The following is an 18,814-nucleotide window of genomic DNA, read 5'->3' as shown; positions in this document are numbered from 1 at the left end:
GTTCCTGTACTTCCTGGAAGGTGCTATAAACTGCGTAGGGAAGTATTTAGCTTTGCAGTCACTTTTGCGTGCAGTAGCAGGTCATTTCATACAGTGTGCAGTGTCCTAAAAGAACAGATTATTCAGATTTTGGTACCATATGCAGAAAGTCACTGTGGCAACTATGGGACTCATCTGCAGGACCTGAGATCTAAAACATGGTACTTGGACTCCAGCCTGGGGCAGATTAGTTCCTACTTAGGGGTGCAACTTGTGGAGAATCCAGAAAATCTATAAAAGGCTCTAAGACTCTTAATGAGAGACTTATGTAGCATAAAATGATTTTACTCTTTTAAAGACTTTGAGAAAGAGCATGGCATAGTTTTGATGTGATGTCTTAGGTAGTCAATATTTTTTATAAATCTTCCTTCTGTGATGCATTAGGTCAAAAATTATATTGACCTCCAGAACATTGCTTACTACTTAAAACGAGTCTCAGATATAACCCAGTTGACATATAATAGGCATTACAGAGTTGGAATGAAGTCAGATGAATGGAAATGTAATTTAACTTTCCAAGCTTCTTTTACTTTCAAAGTATTTTAAATGTTTGATTATAACAGATTCTGTAAAGAGTAGTTGATTCTCAGCTGTTAAGCAGATCCAAATCTCTAAAGAAGTTTTCCTGATGGGAAAGAAAAAATGTCAGGGAGAACTGGGCAATGTTCCCTATTCTTCTTGAGCATGCTGTAGGATTTTTAGCTGCTGTATGATCAAATTTACTTAGAGGAACATCTGTAACCTCCTATAGATTCTAATCACGGTCTTGTATCAGTATTACATGTAATCCCATCCTCAAATTTAAGCCATTCAGTTGTCACTGAAATTAACAAATAGAGAAGGAATTATTCACATGTTCAATTTGATACCAAGTATTCATAAATTTTTAAGGCCAAAAATTGCTAAAATCATCTAGTCAGGCTCTTTGCACAATTCAGGCTGTAGGTCATTAATCCACATTTTCTACAGTGTTTCAGGAGCTGTCGGGGACACAATATGTATTTTTGAAGAATATCCAATCTTGAATTAAAGGTTTCAAGTGACGGACAGTCAATGATAGCGGTGTGTTGCCTGGTTGAATGGTTAACCTTCACTCAGAAAAAAATACACTTCTGATTTCTAACCTGGATTTTTACAGGTTCAGCCACTGGGTCTTGTGTTTTATTTGCTTGGTTTCAATAGCCTTTTTGAATCTCCTCCTTTTCTTCTCAGATAGGTATGCAAGGACAGCAGTCTACTCCTCCTTTTGAAGAAAGCAAATGAACTGAATTTCAGTGAGACCTTGAATCATTCTTGTACTTGTTTTGATAGCCCCTCTCAATTTTGTTACGCTTCAGATGTGTTTGCTCAGTCTTCTAAATTGGGAGCAACGTGCCTTGTCTGGAGAGACAACTTTCTGATGAGCAACAATTGTGTGATGCTCGGAAGCATGAGCAGCTTGGTTCAGATAGGGACATAAAACCCCAGACTTGTAAACAAGACTCATTCCAAACTCCTTATGCGATTTCAAATATGCGGTATCCATCTAGAGTCTGCATGAGAAAAGCTCCCTGGTGTTGCAGCAGGGATGCAATGGAATGTACTCAAACCGACGATGGAATACATGGAACTGACAATAGTTGCACACACAAACCCTTACTTCTTTTCAAGAAGGAGAGTAGGCCTTACTGTGCAAGGTTTAAGTCCTGTTGATGTCCGTGTTCAATAAGCCTTTGAGGCCGCATAAAGTCTTGCGAGGCTGGGCCCTATGCTTACAAAAAATTGAACTAGAAACAGTTGTCTTAAGCGCTAGCTAGGAATTCACTGGAAAGGCACGTGCTGATTTGTGAGCACTTGTTTATAGCCTAAATCTGTGTCAACAGAATAGCTTTATACTGATGGTATGACGCCAGTCATATGACTGAGCTTTGGTCTAAGACCAATCTAGGACAAATTGCAGCACCCTCCAAATTCCAGCATCCAGTTTTCCACATGCGGAAGCCCTGCCCACCTGTCCTATCTTTAGAGCTTTTCCCCTGGAGTTCATGTCAACCATTCATACGAGGCGTGCACTAGAACCTGACTGAACTGGCTCGAGTTTCCTGCCAGGAATATAAATGTATTATCATGAGGGCCTTGCAAGGCTGTTGATATAGCTGATGGTCACAGTCAGAGGTTTGGTTATCTTCCCACTGGATATCAATTCACGCGGATGCTACTGTCTTTAAAGGGACAGCCGTGCCCGTGCCCCTTGCCGTGCCCGCGGGAAGGCAGGCTGCGGTTCTCCCGGCTGCCGCCAGGTGGCAGTGTTTACTGCACGTGATCCCAGCGCGCCCGGGCCAGCAGCACGGCAGCGAAACAGCCGGGCTCTCACAGGAGCTCCGTGCCCTTCAAAAGTGCGTTCCTCTGGTTTTGGGTGAGGATTCGGACCTGCTGTGGTGATAGAGCTGAGATCTTCTGGTAATACACAGAAAAAGAATCGCCTCCCTCTGATGTGTTAAAAGCAGGTAGCATCCCGCTGCCCTTCTGCGGAGTGGAAAAACTGGAGAGCTTGCACCCTTCTCAGATGATGTCCACGATAGCCACTGGTACCGCCGGGATCCTGGGGGCTTCCCCAGCGCAGGGAAAGGTTTGGGGGGAGTGGGAGAAGGTGTCTGGCATGCTGATCTCTTGGCAGGCAGGCCAAAGTAAGATAACCCAGACCCAATGGGAGACATGCAAGAGCTGTAAGAGAGCTTTGTAGTCCTAGAAGTGCCAGAATTCAAACTAACCCACTGGCTTGTAGAACCAATTCCTATTTAAAGAACTAAAACCTAAAAACCCTAAAATAAAATTGCAGAATGGAGACGTTATTGATGAAATTAAGGGTCAGTTTCCCCATAAGGTAGAGGTGTTCACTGTGTTTGAGTGAAAAAAATTGCAAATTTGGTGTCCAAATAAGTACTTAGAGGAGGAAAAAAAGGTATAAATGTAGCAGATGTCAATTATCTTTAGGCTGTGCACTTGAAAGGTGGTATGTTTTATCCATGAGGAGTGAATGCGTCTGGCTTTGCGTGGCTCTGGTCCCTCAAGCCAGTTTGGGAACACCTACATTGAATTTCAAGATATGATGTGGAGTGAGTGAACAGCTGAAGTTTGAACTTTCACATTTCCTTTATTTTATGGTTGAAAAACTATTTACACTGCACAAAAATCCATAGCATTGTTTCAACAAAATCTTTGCTCTAGGAATATTTTTACTAATAAAATATAATTTATGATGTCTTGTACTTCTGATCAAGGAAGAATATGCACCAGACCATAACCGTGGAGGTGACTAACTTACTATTTGTTTTAGAAAAATACATGAATACTTGTCTTTCATTGTGATCTGTCAAAAATCTATTTCTATTGAGAAGAAAGACCTTTCACATTGTAATTGCAGCAACCCGTGGGCATACATTTTTCTCAAAGGTTTTCATCCGTCTTTTTAACCCATGAGCCATTCCTGTATTTTTTGGTAGGCATATTCCACGTGAAGTTAGATGCAAAATTGTACAGCTCCTTTGCATATGAACCTTGGACCTCTAAAAGTATTTTTTTAAAAAAAAAAGAAAAAAAAATCCAAAACACTGTCTTTTGGGTTCATATTGTTACGGGATATAATATAGATTAAAAAATCAGAATATAGTTGCATTGTTGTAGTACAAAACAGGCAAAGAAGGTATTTTCTTCTGCTTTGTTCTCCCTGAAGGCCAATAGTATGAAATGTGCAAAGTCCCAGCTCAGGCTGGGTGCCTCTGCAACAAGTTACTCTTGTCAGCAGGGGAAAAAAAGAAAGCAAGAAGACATCTATGGTATAAAATATTCACAGAAAGCATGCAGGCTATGTGTAGAAGAGCTAATTTTATTGAATTCTTTTCTCATAAGTAATCTAGGGTGGTATAAAATGTTAAATGTTATTTCCTATTGTGATGCTTTGAAGTTGTTCATGTAGGAATGGTATAGGATGGGAATCACAGCTTTGAGCGGTAGCTGCAGCTGGGTGGGAGCATTATCACACGGGAATTTTACACAGGCAATCTCCTGATACTTGTCGCCCTTCAGAAGAAACGTCCACAGGGCTAAGCTTTAAAAAACAGTTCAAAATCGTAATTCATTGATTTATAGGTCTGGCTTAAGGGCATATTGAATTTGTCTTGCAGTCTTTTTCTGAAAGTAAAATAGGCTTAATTTCAAAACCCAAAGATACTTTCCAAATATCCTATCAAATCAATTGTAATTAACCATAAAATCTTATGCAGAGAACATCCTTAGATGTGCTTTCAATTTGATAATGTGAACGAGCACAACTTTTGGTTTAAGCTGCTTAATCCATTTAATGAAATACTATGAGCAAAAGGGAGAGCTGACTATTGTGATACATTTTTTGTCATTGATTGTGATGGGTTAAAATGGAATTGCTGGCTGTTCCTGAGTATCACCCTCTCAGAAGCCACATATTTGCCCTCAATCTTTGAGCTCTTAGTAAAGAAGATGACACATTCCTTTCTAACATGCACTTTAAATTAGTCGCAGCTCACACTTAGAAGAGGAATATTTGCAACTGAAATTTTTTGTTTTATTATTTCTTTTACTGATTTGTGAGGGCTTTGATTGAAGACTTCCATCGTTTTGCTTTGTGCTTTAGCAATGGTAATTAACATTCCTGTGTGATTAATGTAGCAGTCAATCTGAAAGAGGGTGGTGATTAGAATAATTAGATTAATGTCTTTTCACAGAGACCAGATAATTTGCAAGAAAAAGCACGATAAGAACAAGAATTAGAACCAATTTTCATCCCGATGGAAATTTCTAAAGGGTATCTTCTGCAGGTGGCCAGGCCATTGGGAAGGGGCTGTGCATGCAAGCGTGAAGGCAGATCCTAGGGTCAGTCCCTCTTGATGCATGTTGCTACTGACTGGCTTTGTCGTCCTCAGCAGGCACTACTGATCCAAGTTAGTGTTTTATGCTCTCCTGTTGCTACTGCACGGAGCTTTGAAGTATCACAACTTGAAATACCATGAAGCTTTTCTACGCCAGCCCAGATTACTTATGGGAAAAGGATCAAATAGAAAGCATATAGGTACTGCAGTTAGCAACACTGACATCATCACTGGTCCCCTTTCAATCCCTCTGTCAGCTTTGATTCTCCTACTTTGCTTTATTATTTGGAAATGGTATTAAATGCTGATGAAGCAGCATATATTTCAAGTCATGAAAGCCCAGTCAGTCGCTTTTAGGCAATCAAACCTTTCTTTGGGGTACCTGACATTAACTGCTCATGATATGGTGCCTGATCATGGCCTGGAACCTATTTCAATACTGCTACATTCCTGCTCTGAGAAGTTGGGTAAATTGCCATATCTTTTATTCCTCTCTCATAACTGGATCATGAACTGGGTTTTTACAGCTGAAGGACACTGAACAGAACTATAATATTGGTGTGTTCTTCTTCAAAGTGAAGGGTGTCATGGCTTTAAGTTTCCAAATTTAAATCTCATTGAAGCTGAGAAATGAAAGGTTCAGTGATCTGGATACTCCTCCACATTCTCACCTGCACTTCATTCTTAACTGAAGCTGCATTTTTGTACATTAGGGGGATAGCTGATGATTGCAGCAAGTTAAGAAAAAACATTACAGAAGGCAACAATTGTTCTTCGTGTCCCTTTATCCATAGTAAGGGTGCAGATGTCTGTTAGTGCAAATTGTTTGCTAAATCCATTTCCATTCACAGAATCTTGCAATAGGCTTAATGAGTAGCAACTCTGATAATATTTGCTGAAAAAATTTATTACACTACCTCCCATACATGACTCTGCCTTCACTTGAAACCTATTTTGAGCTGGATAAGAATATTTTCTTAAGACCTGAGAAGAAATTTGATGAAAAAGCAACAGCATGAAACAGATTATCTAGCCCTTTTGTAAAATTAGTGTCTAGTAGCAGACACCAAGTTATGAAATGATAGGGTTTTAAATTATGTCTTTGCATTATTGCTGCTGCTTTGTGTCTGATTTTCTGAACCAGTAGCACTATTTCTTGGAAATAAACAGTAGGGAAAATGGTTATTATGTTTCTTAAACCATACCACACCTGACTTGCTGATCTGTACGCAACACTGGAAGAATATAGGAGAGTAAGTCCAGTCCAGGTACATTCATATTATATCTTCTATTCAGTATAAGGCTCTAAGATATTGTTTAGCTTTTCCCTACTCACCTAGCCATACTTTTGATTGTGAAGCCCAGTCTCCTTTACGTCTATAAAACTGGCTTGGATCAGTAATTTCTTTAATGACTGTTACACTACCTCCCATGGCAGTCTCTTAGCAGAAAGCAAGAGAACTTCAGCAAAGATGCTATATAAACCCCCTTATTAAGAAATAAGACACTTTTATTCAGAAATATCTGTCCCAAGGGAGACTTTAATCAAGGCAACAAAAAGCATGGAGAGAAATTGATTTTGGAAACTAAGTGCAAATTTTGTCTGCAACTAGTTTTGAATACTTTGGGAATACGTTGCCTCAGAAATCACCTCATTCCTTCAGTGGAGTGACCGTGTTTGTTACGTATGTCTGAAAAGACCAAAAGCCATTTTGGATGTGGAGCACAGGCGTGCAGAGATCATCACACCCGTCAGCACCAGGTTCTTGTTGTTTTATGTTACAGCTATGTAATGTTTAAATAAAAATAAATTAAGTGTTAAGCAGAAAGTCTTCCTGCCTTAGTACAAATAGCAACATACTCCTGGCATGACAATATAGCATTTGTTTGCTCTGTGCTGGAGATGATCTCATAGCTGGTTTAATCAAAAAGGGACATACTCCGTTAGTAGGCCATAGCTATGGAAATTGAATCTTTTATCGTTTTGCCAAGAACTTCCTTTGTTGTCCTTTGGGTCACATTGCAAGGCTCATGCTGTTGTACGAGGATTTTCTGAGTGAGAAATCTGCAAAGTTTTGATTGTAGCGTCTCAGAAGGCTTTTCTCACGCAAGCTGGGATGCATTAAAGAAATGAGTGGACTGGTGTCGTATACATGCCTACTCTCTCTGTTGGCTCTCTGCGCCTTTTTCCCCCTTGCCCCCTTATCTTCTTATCTACTCAAAATTCATTACGTGCAACAAGCAGCTGTGCCTTCATACAGTGTGTGTTGGAGCATATACTACAGTATATTTTGATATAAGATATGTCTGGAGTACGTTTCGATAGATGAGACGAATATTGTCTTCATGTGGTTTGAGCACTATTACTTTCCTTTAAAGAGTTAAAAAGTGTTCAGTAATTTTTATTATTATTTTCTCAATATTGGAAAGCCACTGAGGAATCCACAAAGTCAAAAGCCTGCTTGTAAAGGTCTCTAGTTCCTTTACCCATGTCTTTGTAACTCAGAAATCCTGTGCGTTTTTAGAACAACTGCTGTTCATGAGCAGGATTTTCCAATCAATTATGAACAGAATGTTGAAACATGAAAGATACACTGTAGTTGCATCAACTTTATTAATTCTTGTATTATTATTTTTTTTTATACTGCACTTTTCAAGTAGTTTTCTGTTTCTGTGTTTTCCAGGAAACAGATTACATTCTATGAAGAAAAGGCTGTTACTGCAGTCTAGAATAAACTTTTCTTACATGAAAAGGGAAAGAAGCCTGAGGTGTCTGATGTGGGAACCTCTAATACTCTTACCTGGAAATATAAATGGAAAGTCAGTGTGATCCAGCAGTTACTACCAAAGAAACTAGAGAGACAGGAAAGAAAGAATCCCTCTGACCACTGCCAGATGCAGTCTTGGGACCTAACATGTATTGCAGGAATTAAAAACATCCACAGGTGTTGTAGAAAATCCCCTCATTTGAGTTCAGATCCTATTTGTATGGTGTTCAATAGCAAGACTCCAACAGATTTTGAAGGTGCCATATCGGAGCCTTATTTCATAGCCTGTGGGGGTGAATCCTCTTCCTTAAACCAGTTTTTATGCATATCTGGGTATGACCTCAAACCTTCCCACACGACTTTATGGAACAGCAAAATCTTGCACAAATGGCAATGTAAAGCCACACACTGCAGTTTTATTTTGCTAGGATATGCAGTTCTGTTTGGTGTTAAAAGAGTCATACAACAATTCAGCAGATTTATGGCTTCACTGAAAACCGCGATGACATACCCTTGTACTGCATAGCTCTTGGTCCAACATCTGGGCCTGTGTCCAGTACTTGATAACCAAGTTATCTGCAAAATTATACAAACCTCATTTTGATTTAATGCAAGAGGACATTCTTCTGTCAATTAGTATAAGTTAAAGGTCCATAGGTGCCTGATCCAGCCAGACGCTTAGGCGTGCTTATATCTCTGGGCGTGCAGCCTGGGCAAGCCCCTTGCTTGCAGTCCCACTGACATCCATAGGACTCAGCACTGGTGCATATCTCCAGAGCTTATTGGTGCTTTCAGAAGGTGTAAATCAAAAACAGACATTCAGACAAACCATGCTCAATTCCAGTTTCATGAGCCACACCTTATCTTTATTCCTTGTTAATAGGTTTCTTCCTAGGTATTGGCTGTATCTCCTGATAGCAAAGGACCATATTTCACTTTGAGAGAGTTGGGACTGTAACTGCGTCTCTTGGCCATACTTTTTCCCCCGAATGCCACGCTAGGAATGTATTAATATCTCTTTGATAGTCCAGAGGAATGTGGAATGTGCATACTGACAGGGAGTTTAGAGCCTGGGGAGGGCAAGTGAGGAGAGAGGCTGGGCCGATGGAAATCCTCTTCCTCGCGGGAGGTAGGAGCGGTGGAATTTGCTGTGCCACGCTTTCATACCGAGACTCTTCTCCGTTTTGCTGGTGGCATCCCTACATAATGTTATATCATCTGTTCCCAACCCTTTGCCAACATCACCTTTTGTGTGACCTTGGGGCAATCCTGGGTGAAATGTAACTGGAACTGGGTGATACGGTTTCCTCCTGAGCTTGCAAGATATAAAACCAAGCTTAAAAACAAAGAAGCAAGAAAGAAAACACAGATATCTGTTTTATGCCCGTTTTCTTTATATAAATTTAGCTGTGATTTATACTTTTATGTTTGCGTTTCTCTAGTCCTGCTTGAAGAGCCATGGGTTGTTACACGTTCTCACTGATTTAAAATGTGATGTATTTTTCTGACAACTCTTTTTAGGCTCCTTACACTTTGTGGTCTAACTGTGGGTGGACTCTTATCAGCTGTATGTTCCTTCACGTGCCTTCTATTTCTGCTAAATGAAACAAAGGTATATTGATATGTATCTTGTACTCTTTAGTCACAACCCCACGTGGCTGTTGGTTTTTTTTTAAACATGGATTATTTCTCAATGTTATCAGTATTGTTATGAAAAATAATTGCTGTCTTCGTTGTCCTTGTAGCTCTTTTCCACTTAGAGCATTTATTCAATTCCATGGACAGTGTTACAATTCAAGCCATTATTAATACTGGAAACACCTAACTGAGGACAGGCTCCTTCAAAATGTCTGTATATATATACACATACATATATATGTATTTCCAATTAGTGAGCCATTAATAAGAACTCCTTGAATACGGTGTTTCATCTAGTCTGTGTCTCCCTTGGTGGCTTATGAAAATGTCAAGGGAGACAGTACTAAAAGGCTTGCTCTGCTCACACTGTACAACATTTATTACATCTCTACTATTCACTAGGCATGTATCTTGTTACAGGAGAGCAGTTTGGTTTGATGTGACTTGTACTTATCTTTTTGTCTAATTTAATTTATTTCTGTAAAATACCAACATTTCCATTTAGTATCATTGCATCCCTCCTTTCTCCAGTTCATGTTAAGCCTTCTACTTCAAACTCTCAAAATTTAAAGCTATACATGTGATATTTGATCATGCTGGAGAGTATCCCTGTTATTTTTCAAATGTCTTTATCAGTAATAATCAGCAGTAACTCAAAGCCTGAAGTCCTTGCTAACATAGACAGAATCTCACTAGTGTCCTTGGGTATTTTGTCTTCAAAAATGATCAAGCAATAAATGTCAGGATTTCTATCTTTAGACAGTAGTTGAATGAGTACTGGGGCAGAGTACTATTTAGGTTGTCAACTCTTAAGTTTCTCTCCCCGCCCAAGTCAGAGAACTGTTTGCAATTGCTGCTACATAAAGGGCTTGGCCAACTGTGGGATGCTGAACACTCAAAAATCCCATTAATTTGAGAGGGAATTGTCGCGCTCAGCCTTTCTCTGGACTAGGCTGTATATGTTTCTAGCTGGATTGCTCCAGAGACCTGGCAGAGTCTGGAGGGTATTTTCCTAGGCGGTTACACAACATTTTGCTCACAAATATGCAGAATATTCCCAAAGAACGAAATGTTGTTGGTAAGATGACACACCCTCCCACCCACCCCCAAAGAATAATTTCTATTAAACCCTTTTTAATTTGTTATGGTATTATAGATCCTGAACAGTGCATATTCACAAAACAGTTGTGAAGCCACTGTCCTATCCCATTCGTCCCTCAGAGGGCTTTGATGCTCTTGGTCCTATTCCGTGGCTCACTAGTGTTATTCAAGTCATTATTTAGGCTTTGCAAAACCTGCCCTCAGGCTCTCAACTTCTTTGAACATGCCTCAGCTTTTCCAGTCTCCAAGTCCTTTCTTCATACTCTGTACCATGGAAGACTGTTGTGAAACACATTTTCTGCATTCTTGCCCCTTCAAGGGCTTCCATATTGAAATGTTCTCCAAACTGCTTTATTTGAGTGTAAAGCTCAAAAGTTCTGAAAACTCTTCGAGGGGAAAACCAAGTAGGACCTTAAAGGGGATCATCCTTTGCAGAGTTTTTGAAACAGCAGGTTTTGGGGGTGGTTTAGTCAAAAAACAGGTTTTTCAGTTAAATGGCTGTTTTAAATGAAGTGGATAACTCTTGTGACATTTGCAATAATTCATTGAAAAATAGTATGTTTCTAGTGCCGTCTTATTTGGGGCTTTTAGACAAATACATGAAGATATTTTTCTGAACAACTGTCATTCAGCTTCTACATATTTGATCAGCCCTAGTATTGTTGTCTTGGCAAGAGTGAGAAAAGGAGAGTGGCATTTTAGAGAGGGAGGGAAAATTGAGTAGCTGAAACTATTTTTTTAGTGGAAAAGAAGGTGAGGCAATGGATGGTTAGAAGAAGAGTTGTTGAAATTGTCAAAACAATTTGACTTGTTTCAGCTACAGAAGGCTGAAAATTGAGGGAATCATCTTCAGCTGGAACAGCTGTTAAAAAGACTGGGGTTCAGAGTAATTGGAAGCAAGACTTGAGGACTACATTAGCTCTTCATTGGTGAAAATAAAGTACATTTAGTGTTTATCCTTAGTGTTTATTTTGTCCTCTGGATTTCCCTCCCTTCACACAACAAAGTTAAATACAGTAGATGGAAGCAGAATTTACCTTTAAAATCTGGTTTGATGGAAGGATCTTCTGACTGAAGAACGTTTAGGCTGTTGATCCCTTTCTCTGTACGTATTTAGTGGTACAGGATGCATAAGTATAAATGTTGGGCAGCTGGGAGCTGTTTGGTTTTGGAGAACTGGAAGCTCTTTGAAAACTGCAGAAGTAGATATGTTTCTGAAGTTTTATTTCATTGTTTGGCTTTCTGTCATCCAGAAGTGCAGTGTTTACTTAAATGTTATACAAGCTCAGTGTTGTAAATTAATAAGTACTGTTGTAAATTAGGAGTCTTGGCTTTAAGCTGTTGGACTAAATGTTATAATTGAAAACAGTTCTACAAATGTTCAGCTGTTGAGTCCTAACTTTATAGAAATACCTTGATTTCAGAATGTGACATTCCCAGGCAGTTCTAATTGTGTGTTAGGCTAAACCTGAGCTTTATATTTGAATTTTTGTGATCAAATGAAACCTGCCACATAAATCTGAGATATCCACACAATCCAGCAAAGTATGCCTTCCTTTTGGGGCATAGCTCCTGTGTAGCTGCTGTGTAAGATCTTGTTATTAAATGTGTGTACAGTCCCAAGAAATAGATTTTAATCTACATGGCATAATTAAGACTAGTTTTTCTTTCTGAAGGAAAATTTGTCACATTGACCTTTGAATTTCAGGTCATGTTTCTCTATCATGCCCCATGAAAACACAGTCACAGTAAAAGATGGAAGCTCAGAGCAAGAGAGAGGAAAATGTTGGGGGTAAGGTAGCTCTATGAGTGCCCTAAATGAGTTAAGTTCTCCCAAAGAAGTGTGATATGCAGTTGAGATGTGATGGAGTAGAAGGAACACGAACAAGTCAGTATACTAACACTGTTTCAAAGAGTACAGCTGCAGGCAGAATCAAATAGGTAAAAACTATAAATAAATAAATAAATAAAATCCAGGAAGATCTTAATAGGTAGGAAAGACATCAGTGTGCACTCTTCATACAATGATCTCTGTTCTCACTTCCCTTTAAAAAAGGATGTATACATTTTATCCATAGCTGATGGAGGTATTTATTCGAGAGGACAGCAGAGCATGAACAATGGTAGTGGAAATGATTGAGCAGTAATAAGACAGACATTTACCATATGGAGTATGGAGATCCTTACAGCAGAGGAGGCTACATGTTTTCTGTGAAGAAAGGAGATTTCAAATAAGGGGTGTAAATCAGAGGTTGCTTTAGATAATGTAGCCTTTGTGATGGTTTTCCATGCTGAACTCATCACCAAAGAAGCAGGAAAAAAACAAGTGAGTTAAAAAAGCAAACCCCCTCTCCTAAAAGGTCTCCAAGGTAGGCAGAAAGTGTTCATTGGTGGACCCTGCCAGAAAGAGAGAGCTCCTGTAGTCATCAGATTTGGTGAGGGATGGTAGTCAACAGTTAATAAGTTTTTAATTCATCACTTTAGTAAATGGAATTCAAATTTTGCCTTGTCAGTTCTCCAGTGTACAGCTGAGAGTAATACTCTCATCAGAGGCATTAAGTGTGAGGCATCACTTGATACCCAAGATGTTTCAAAAAGTAAACAAATGTGTTCCTTGTTTCTTTCCCCATTATGCTAGAGTGTTAGATTTTGAGGTTACTGAGTTTGGGAAGGGATGTTAGGAGGGGAACATGCCATGTGTTGCTTTGGTTAAAGAGAATGGCTCATGCATTTTACCTCCAATTCCTGAAGAGATGAGTTCCCACAGTTGCGTACATCCTGTAATAAGCTGGGGCTAAGCTCCAGGCAAAATTGCTGGTATTGCTAGTGTTGCAATTTCACAAATCATGAGACAAATATAATTCATTTTTGGGGTTTTATTCTGATATTTGAAATCACAGAGACAGTTTCTGTGCTGTTTTTCTGTTTGTACATTAAAAAACAACCAGTTTACACACATGCATGGTAGAACATGCAATGTGGTGTTACTTCTGGGTTTTTTCCTCCCTTGTAGGAAAGATGGTATGTTCCCCAGCTGGCTCCTGCTTTCCTCTCTACAGGAGCTCTCAGCTCCCATCCCTCCCATCCTATACCTTGGAGCAGGATGTGGCTGAGGCCAAAACCACCAAGGGTGATTTTGCAGCTTGGAATTTCCTCGTGGCTGTTGTGTCCATCTCCGAAGTATAGCAGGAAAAAAAGTGTTTGTCTCAGCAATTGCTTTTGTTAAGGGATGATTATAAATGGTGAACACTGCTGCTGTGGACTCAGCTTCATGACATTAAAATGATGCACCACGATTTGATTAATGAGCAACTGCTCACTTTGTTGGCTTATGCAGAGAATTTTTTGTGTCACATGTATCTTCAGGAGACAAAAACACTCTGTGTGAGCTGCCGTGCGCTATCCTTCAATTTTTCATAGCAAATAAAATGCTTGTTAAACCACAAGTACCTCTTACAATGAAGTTACATGTGGAGTTAAAGGGCAGTATTTACATGACTTCTTAATGTGAATGGATCTGTTGGTGACTTTATTCCAACACCAAATAGTCAAGTGTTAGTCTTCACATAGAAACAGGCCTTTTTACATTAGATTGTAGAAGCTTCAGTGTTGAATTCTTGCAAGTAAGGAGGCAAACACATTTTAAAGAAGGTTAGAAGAAATCTGCACTTTTTTAAAGCCTCTGTTTAAGTAGGCTTCTTACTAAGAGAAATTATGTAATTCTTGGCCTCATTAGAGGGAAGTCTAGTCAAGTAATTCTACTTTAGTAGCCAAGTAAAAAAAAAAAAAAAAGAAAAAAATATTTAAATAATGCGATTACTGTTGGTGAAGTTGTTCAGGTTCCAGAATTGTTCATAATGCCAGCCTGGCAAATGACAGCGCTCGGGTATGGTCAGTTCTGGTGCAAGTTTAATACACCTTAAGAAATGCATTTAAATATTTTTCCTGCCTCTATTTTTTTTTTTTCTGTAATAGACCATTGGTCTGCATGTGCAGCTATGACTGGGATCTGATATAGCAAAGCATGTGATAGGGTGTAATCAGAATTGCTATCAGGGTGAGGAACCATCACTGACCATCACCTCTTCAAATTAGAGCTCTGATTTTTCATCTTTCAAGGTGTCTTTTTTCCTGAGCAATGCTAAACATCAGATCTTCACAGCAGTCCCAGCTCTGCTTTCAGTGATGCTCATGGGACTTGATTTATCAATAGGGAAACTAGTGTTAACCTTCCCTGCCCCATCCGTGCCTTGTCCTGACTCCAGCAGTTTGTTCCAGTCCCATGCTGGCCCACAGTACTGCTGATGCTGCTGTCGTGTGGCATGGCAAATAAGACCATTGGCCAGCTCTGGGTTAAAATAACCTTTTTTTCTCTCATTTATGTAAAATTATTTTTGTAAACACTTGTGCATGTTTAAGTTTGTGTAAGATTAATTTCTTCTGCTCGTTTCCTATGTGGCCCTATGGACAGCTGAACCAGCTCAGCCGAGAGGTGGCATGGGCAAGCGGGAGCAAGAGGCAAGTTGCTTGAGCTGGCCCCAGTGCTAGCAGATGAAAGGTTGGAACTGGAGCTTCGGTGTGTAGGTCTATAGCATGTTGGCTTTAGTGACAAACTGATTTCCTTGTCCCTGCTTTGTCCCACCAGCGTTCAGTGACTTTCCTATCTCATATGCAATCTGAGCTTATTTCCTAGTGTTAGTAGTAACTTTGCTACTGTGCTTGTGGACTTTAAAGTAGAGCATATAAAACATCTAAAATTGGTCTACGTTCTTATAGCTTTTTATATGTGAATTCCCTGTGTCTAGCATTGGAATTCAAGGGGGAAAATACTAGAGCTTCCTGGGTATTATGTGTCTAACAGTCGTCTTTCCTGCTGTATTTATTTTACATATCAATGATTTTATGCAAGAAACTGGAAAACAAATGTATGCTTTGTCTGCACTAAGGAGAGGAGCAGGACGTACCTGAGCCATACATGAGAGCCTGGGGCACTGCAGGGGCTGACACACTGCACACTGCCCGGGGACATGTCCGCTCTCCTGCCTGCACCCCGTGCTCAGCTCATGCCGCAGGACTAAACGCTGACCGTATCCACTTCCACCCTTTGTCAGGCTTGCTTCATGGCTCAGAAGCAGCACGTGGAGGGTGGAGGGGCTTACATTTCTTCATGCTTGTATTAGCCATTGGCTCTGGATCAAGAAACATGTGAGCAACGTTTATTACATATGATCAACTGCAGACCTGTAGGGTCGTGTCACTTTCGCTAACATTTTTCCGTTTAAACTCTTAATTCTCCCTCCTGTGACCTCAAAATGGTAATTTATCACAATTTGCTAGCCTTTGAACTTTTCTGATGTTTTAGACGGAGATCTGTGAATGTTCCGGGCCCAGATGATCTCAAGCCAGGGCGGCAGATCCTGGTTTCCCAGATTCTTGAATGTGAACTTTAGGGATGAGTCTTACAAAAGGGACCATTCAGTTCAGTGGAAGCCAGCTCCATTTTCAGGGTCACGGGCTGGGGCCTGTGCCTGTACTGAGCTGTGTAGCAGGCGGAGGGGACACCCCCACCGAACGGGCCGGAGTGGGGGTTGAGGGAGGCCTCTGCTCCCGCACACGGGATACCAATCCCGCACCGGCCGTTCTCTCTCCTGTGCTTATTTTATAATAACCTCAACCATATTATACCTGGTGATTTGTTAAATATGCATTCACATTTGAGTCCAAAGCTGAAACTGTGGCCAGGCTAAAGTCATTTGGAGTTTTGCCTTTGCCTTCAAAGGGCCACACTTTTTATCCGGGTCTACAATTGCATGAGTGATTTGAAGGAGCACTTTTTCAGCTCCTTGGCAGAGACAGGTCTATTTGATGTACAGCTTTCTGCCACAGCAGCAGAATCTTTTCTCTAAGACGTTTCTGTGCTCCTCTCGCTTATTCCTTCTCCTGAAGTCATAAATCTCTGTTTAGGGCACCAAAACCCTTCTCCACAACAGCTGGTATTGATTTTAAAGATGCTCCAGGTAGAAAAAAAAGAAAAAGTCAGTGGAAGAAGTATAATTCCTGTTGGCAGGCATTTTCCACTAGATATTAAAAAAGAGAAATGGATCTTTTCTCTCTGTCATGCTCGCTTGTTAGAAGAAAAAGCATGCAAGAATTCTCACCCCCATCCCTCGAGCAGTGACCATCACTGCTCCATCCTGCAATGCAAAACCTTTCCGGGGGATGTAAGGGAGGTCAGAGGACTGAAGAAAAAGGTAGTGGGAGGGATGCTGGACTCCCCCAAGGAGAGATAGTGTAGATTCCTTTTAATGTAAATTTTAAAAGTCACTTACAATAACTTTTAGAACAATGTGGTCCCCCTGCAATCTCTGTGACTGGTATACCTAACTGCAAATAGGCAGGATACTCAACAACTTTCCTTCCTCCTTCCTCCACTTCCAAATTGTTCTGGAGGCCCTGGCTGTTCTCTTAGCTCAAATAATGTTTGACAGTTCAGTAATAAGACAAAAGACAACCTTCTTTTTTTGTCTTTTTAAATCCAGATAATTTAATACAATAAGCAGAGACATCAAAGCAAAGAAACTATATACATTGTACAAAGCATTGTGAATCTGTTCTCTTTTCAGAATTTTGACATGTGCTATGTAGTGTGGTTAAAGCTATTAAGAAAATACAGACATCTTTCCATGCAGTCTTCTTGCTATTTAAAACAATCATGTGAAATCTGTTTTGATGCTGCACAGAGACACACAGAGCTTTATTTCTGTCTTTCAGTGGAGGTGGGTAGAATATGTTGGCCTTGTACTTCATTAGAGCAAGAGCATGGCAGTTAATTCTGAATGAGATTAGATTAGATTTATGACACAGTACAAGTTTTGTGTATGTAGACTGCTTTCTTGTTCCATCTTCAGAGCTCTGCTTAACTTCTTTTGAAGCACATTTGATTATCGTTTATTGCCTGGGGAGGGTGTTTTCAGAGGCTTTCCTGTCCTACACCATAAGGCTTACGTAGGACCGCTATTAGACCCAATATGGAGATGCACAGGATCTGCCCTTATGATCTCTCTTATCTACAGGGCAGCATATGACCCTGTGCCAACATTGTCTCTGATCAGCACAACACTTTCTGAAAGAGTTGATGGAGAGGACAAAGGCTCTAACATTGCTTTTAATTTTAGAAAATATCTCTTTTATGGACTGGGTGATGGTCCATAAGACTCCCAAACCCCTGTCTGCCTTCAAGCAGTTAAAATATACACAGACTTGAACACAGCGGGTAATGTAATTTAGTCATCTCAGGAGGAGAGGTTGAGCTGTAAGTTATGTTCTCTACTGGGGCTCCAAATATAACCTTAAGCCAGGTATGCTATTATTATTGCTCTCCTCCAACATGTTTATGTCAGAGCTATGGAAAGACCTTCTTGAAGGCAGGGTGAGCTGCAGGAGCTCAGTAGCTTTGTAACCTACATGCACAATTCTTTAGGCTGGGGCATGGACAAACAAACAGAATGAGAAAATTGCCAAAATCATTCAGAGAAAGCTGGGTGGCTTGCTTTTTTTGAAAGTTGAGTTCAAGTTACTTTAGACCACTATGATTATGCTTACTGGGCTCAGGGTATTTTGATAATTATCACCCCTAAAACTGTTTTAGAACAGCGGGGAAGTGGTGCTAGCAAATTACTAAACAAATTAATGAAAAGGGCGGGAATACAAGGTTTTAGATAGGGGAGAGATGAATGGTAGTTGCTGTGCTGTTTTATTTAGCAGTTTATAAATTGATTATTTTGCCATATTATATTACCTGTTTGCAGGTTTAGGTGATGTTATTGTCCCAAATAAAGCCTGAAGAACATTGTCACACAGAGTTAATAAGGAGACACTGACAAATTCCAAAGCTCTGCTTCTCGCTTAAGTGAGAAGGTGAGACAGCAAGACTGATACTAAAAATAAATACGTATTTGTAAAAATGATGCGCACATACACCAGGTCAAGGTGCTTTTTGGCAAGATTTCCAAATGCACTGAGTTATCTTAGGATCCTGAACTTTCTAGTTTGGTAGAGATACCTGGTAGGTAGGGAAATTCAGCAGACTGTTGTCAATACAGAAGAGTCTTCCTTCTCGAATCTAAATGCGCTTTCCCCCTAACTTGTTCTGATTTCTGCTTCTGGGTGGAAGTTTGGGAAATAAACATTTATCCATTATGAAGGCTTCTAATGTGAATAGTAAAACTTTGTGGGGTTTTTCCTTTGGCTATGACCCGTGGTGGGCTACGCAAAGAAAGGAGACCATATTTGGTAAGAATTGGACTTGTTGCTAAGAAATACATTTTGTTCATATAAATAATGTATTTTATTGCTATAAAATATTGGTTAGAGAGCCAGGCTAGA

The sequence above is a fragment of the Falco biarmicus genome, chromosome 1, assembly GCF_023638135.1.
Source record: "Falco biarmicus isolate bFalBia1 chromosome 1, bFalBia1.pri, whole genome shotgun sequence".
Lineage (NCBI taxonomy): Eukaryota > Metazoa > Chordata > Aves > Falconiformes > Falconidae > Falco > Falco biarmicus.
The sequence above is the reverse complement of the archived record's forward strand: the minus strand, read 5'-3'. Positions refer to the sequence as shown.